Genomic DNA, 4,554 nt, shown 5'->3' with positions numbered 1-4,554 from the left:
CGAAAACGGCAGAAAGTTTTAACGGTACTTTGTGCAAATGTATGGGGTACTTAGTGGGTTTTGGAGGCTTCTATGGCCTAGCAGTAGACACAGATGTTGTTGTTAAGTTTAATAATGTATTTTCACTGAGAGTTTTTTGAGTACCAGAAACGCGTTTAACCTAATTTTATCTACAATATTTTTTAAAAAATATTTATTTTGGACTCTAATTACGCTCGAAATAAAGATAAAACATGTCACAAAAGAATTAATTTTAGGTAAATTTTACTTTTCAAAAGCCTAAGTTTCGACCGCCAGCAAAGAGGGTAGAAAGAGGGGGAGTAGAAGGCTTGACTGGAGTGTTCTCGCTTCGAAAGTTTACATCTAAGCTTCCGGTGTGCGCGCGCATCTTTCTCTGCCCTCTTATTGGTTGAAATACAGTGAACCGGATACTAGGAGGGAAATATGACAAATAAATAAAGAAGAAAAGCGAGAACACCCAAAATGCTTTGCCAAAGCCGCTAGCTTCAACTCCCCTTCTTTCTACCCTCTTTGCTTCCAGCTTATACTCCCTGTAAATCTAACAAGTTGGGAAAGCCAAAATATTACCTCTCCGAGTGGAGATGACTATCACTACCCCTTAAACAACCTAAATATATGCATCTATCGCTTTTTTTAATTCTTTGCAAGTGCAGGAATATAATTTTAAAATAGTCAATCGTTCAAGCCTTTTCAATATCTCTCACTTGCTTTGGAAACTCTTTTCTCTCGCTATACCTCAACCGTATTCTTAGTCTACCAGTATGATTTGTAACATTTGTCCATATCAAAGCTGAATCATACCTCGCCACACAAAAAACAAATGTCCTCAAAACATGGAAGCCATAACCCAATCACACACACCCTGATCTTCAATTTCACAATTTGACTCATTCTCTCGCTTTTTACCTTTAGTTAGAGGCTCCCTCTTACTGAATTCTTCATTTTGTCTCAAGATTCTTAATCTCTCTAACGGATAGACATTACCATGGGACGTACAAGGTACTTGTTCATCGCTTTTGATGATTTCACTAATATTAGCATTAACATTTTGTACATTATTGGGTTCCTTATTAATAGATATGCCTACGCCTACAGTACTTTCAATAGAACATTTATTTATGCATTATCTTTCGTACGATCATGGCCAACTGGCCTCGCGGTAGGACCAACATTTTGTGTGCTAGAACCTGTTCCCATAAGAGACTTTTTTTCCGCGGTTAACGCTCTTCTCCTTTCATTTTCGCGTTTCCTAAATTCGGGATCTGGGGCCGTATTCTGCAGAAAAAGTATGCTCCTCCCCCGGACTTAAGCTCGCTGATTGGTCGGTCAGGATCGAACTTAGGGCTTTTCATTGGCGGTGGCGGTTTTGGGGCAAAACTCATTTAAGACTTGTGATAGGTTGAAATTTTCGAGCAGACGAGATTGACACGTGTCAAAATATACACCAAATTCAAACATGGTTCAAAGTAGTAATTTTAGAACTCGGCAAACCGTTCAGCATCATGAATCGGTTAATTGACCGGTTTTTTGCTTTCTTTTTCCACCGGAACTTAGCAGACTACACTTCGTCGTTGCTAATGGCGGTAATGGCAGGTAATGGACTATATTGTTCTTGGTGTTGTTGACTTTAGAAAGAAAGACAACTAAATTATTGTTTTAAATACTGTTAGTTTACAAAATATAAGGGTTTGCGTTGTTATAATTTAAAAAATATGCCTTTGTTTTGTGGGAAAATGAATTCGAACTCTGCCCGAAGTCGAAAAGCATTTACACCGAGGCTTAACGAAGAAAGTCCTCTGTAGAGTGTAGACTGTAGTAAGTAGTAAAGAAAGATTTTATTGTTTCTGTTATTTACTTATTGTTTGGTTCTGTAAGATAAGTTTCAAGCAACAGAGGCACGCTAGTAAATGATTGGAACATGAAATGAGGCACCATCCCATAGCGAAGGTATTTCGTCATTCAATGGCCATGACCAAGATAATTGTGTTTATATGCAAATATGATTGCCTAATCCTTATGGGTCATGAAAGCCTGATTCGTTATACTTATAATATATATTCCATGACTGTCACAGCCATCTTCCCTTGCACTTGGCACCATGAACCGTACCTATTTTATAATCAAATCACCAACAGCGAAAGAAATACTTCTACCTTTTATTAAGCAACTATTGCATTAATGTTCAACTGGTAAATAATGTGGCACACATGTCTAACAAATAGAAATATTCATATTTATATATTATAGATTTGTGGTAATGACGTGTTTGACATGAACCCGAATGGGAACTATTTTTGACCTCTATAGTAGGAATTTCTCTTCATTTTCTTCTGTTACTAACAGGTTTATTTTAGCAAATTAAAGATAGCAATACAGGGACAATGTACTTTAATAACTTCATTCACTGTCAAAACACCACACAGCAGATAACTGGATAAAACATCGGGGATCACAGATAGGTTAAATGATGTCAACGAGGAAGATTGTTGGTTGGAAGAGATCAAGAAGATATTGAGCATCTTGAAAGGCGATATATGAAAGAAGACTGCTTCGACAATGGAGAGCGGTAAAACTGGAGGCCGAACCAGTTACGTCCATGAACTCCAAAAATGTACCTTTATTCCCAGTTTTGAACTTGACATTTGTCAGTAGGCTGTAAATTGTTAGCTATCTTATTCTCGAATTCGGATATTCTCCAGCAATGTATGTAAATATGTAGTTGGTAAATCATAAATGTCCAACTTTTATGGAACTGTTGGAGAAATAATAATGAAACACAAGAATATATTGACTCCCTATTTCCTACCCATTCAAATGTTGCAGTTTTATTGTCTTAATTTATTTTTGCGTGGTATCTTCCCTTAAATACATAGGGGTGCTCGAAACATTAAAGACGGATCACTGAGATAAAAATATAACCATTGAATCACCAATAGGCTTACTAGTTCCTATGGTGGCACATTTTTTAATTGACTCTTCGTTAAATGATGCGGAGGATATAACACATTTTCCTACATTTAATTGTGATTTAACAATAAAGGGGTAGTAGCGAATAAATCAATAACTAAAGTTTAAAAATTGAAACAGGTTTTTTGAATAGATTATGCAAAATGAAGGTCATTTTAAATATTTTGCTGTTTCAGTAATGCTTCGTGACTTGTTGAAATGTGCAATTGGAAATACAAATATGGGGAATCTTCTTTTAAAACTGCAACAAAGATGATCAGTAAAAGCCTTTGTTCCATATATAGGATTTTAGGTTCGATACATAATTTCAATTGGTCCTATATTAATACAATCTTATAACGATAGTTGATAAACAACAATGCTCAAGAACATATGCACATGAATGCCAGTCCTCTTTCATCCGAATACCATTCCAACAGACGCATACATTTGCCTAAATCAGATAATAATTATGATGTGCATTTAGTGGCCATCTAATAAAATGGTCTTATAGATATTGAAAATAAGAAACTAATTTACATCGAGAATCCTATGTGATAAAGTCAAAATAAACGCAGTTTTATTTAAATAATGTTGCTAAACTGTTTTTAGTAACAGCTCATCATTCAGTCTCGACATTGGTTCCTCTCCGTTACTTATTTTCCTAAAATTGATTCTTTATTACCATAATAATAATTAGTTAAGTTTGATTTGTTTATCTTATACAAACCTTTAAAGAGCTCACCTCATATTTGTATAGGCGCAAATAACATACTCATTGGTAGTTTATACTTGCAACAACTATGCCAGCCTTTTTTTTAAAGGGATACCTTAGAGTAAAGCATGCTCAACTAATAAAAGTGTTAATACCTTAATATGCAAGTTGATTACAACACTTCAATGTTGGCAGATATCCTTAGAGGAATTGCCCACCCTAGATAATTCTCCATTGCCAGTGTCAATGATAGAAATGACATTACCACAAATCTATAATATATAAATATGAATATTTCTATTTGTTAGACATGTGTGCCACATTATTTACCAGTTGAACATTAATGCAATAGTTGCTTAATAAAAGGTAGAAGTATTTCTTTCGCTGTTGGTGATTTGATTATAAAATAGGTACGGTTCATGGTGCCAAGTGCAAGGGAAGATGGCTGTGACAGTCATGGAATATATATTATAAGTATAACGAATCAGGCTTTCATGACCCATAAGGATTAGGCAATCATATTTGCATATAAACACAATTATCTTGGTCATGGCCATTGAATGACGAAATACCTTCGCTATGGGATGGTGCCTCATTTCATGTTCCAATCATTTACTAGCGTGCCTCTGTTGCTTGAAACTTATCTTACAGAAGCAAACAATAAGTAAATAACAGAAACAATAAAATCTTTCTTTACTACTTACTACAGTCTACACTCTACAGAGGACTTTCTTCGTTAAGCCTCGGTGTAAATGCTTTTCGACTTCGGGCAGAGTTCGAATTCATTTTCCCACAAAACAAAGGCATATTTTTTAAATTATAACAACGCAAACCCTTATATTTTGTAAACTAACAGTATTTAAAACAATAAT

General features: G+C 35.2%; 2 long non-coding RNA genes across 5 annotated transcripts; one reads left to right on the top strand and one right to left on the bottom strand.

The window, feature by feature from the left end:
• Positions 1 to 1,846: 1,846 nt before the first annotated feature.
• LOC149679121 (uncharacterized) lies at positions 1,847 to 2,576 on the top strand. 2 transcript variants are annotated; one of them, XR_016366238.1, is made up of 3 exons: positions 1,847 to 2,210; positions 2,269 to 2,364; positions 2,445 to 2,576. It is a non-coding gene; the product is annotated as an uncharacterized LOC149679121 (long non-coding RNA). The 2 variants fall into 2 exon arrangements; XR_016366237.1 differs by lacking the exon at positions 2,445 to 2,576 and having other exon boundaries at positions 1,897 to 1,968; positions 2,096 to 2,210; positions 2,269 to 2,405.
• Positions 2,577 to 2,643: 67 nt separating this feature from the next.
• On the bottom strand, positions 2,644 to 4,335 carry LOC149679120 (uncharacterized). 3 transcript variants are annotated; one of them, XR_016366235.1, is made up of 5 exons: positions 4,255 to 4,335; positions 4,013 to 4,127; positions 3,508 to 3,954; positions 2,828 to 3,421; positions 2,644 to 2,773 (listed from the first exon to the last, which is right to left on the bottom strand). It is a non-coding gene; the product is annotated as an uncharacterized LOC149679120 (long non-coding RNA). The 3 variants fall into 3 exon arrangements; XR_016366236.1 differs by lacking the exon at positions 2,644 to 2,773 and having other exon boundaries at positions 2,964 to 3,421; positions 3,508 to 3,631; positions 3,698 to 3,954; XR_016366234.1 differs by lacking the exon at positions 2,644 to 2,773 and having other exon boundaries at positions 2,964 to 3,421; positions 4,013 to 4,320.
• Positions 4,336 to 4,554: the final 219 nt, after the last annotated feature.

This window comes from Phalangium opilio, unplaced genomic scaffold, assembly GCF_054372755.1.
Source record: "Phalangium opilio isolate 3A_F unplaced genomic scaffold, DU_Popi_V2 ptg000042l_1, whole genome shotgun sequence".
Lineage (NCBI taxonomy): Eukaryota > Metazoa > Arthropoda > Arachnida > Opiliones > Phalangiidae > Phalangium > Phalangium opilio.
Note: the sequence above shows the minus strand (reverse complement) of the source record. Positions and strands in the feature narration are given on the sequence as shown.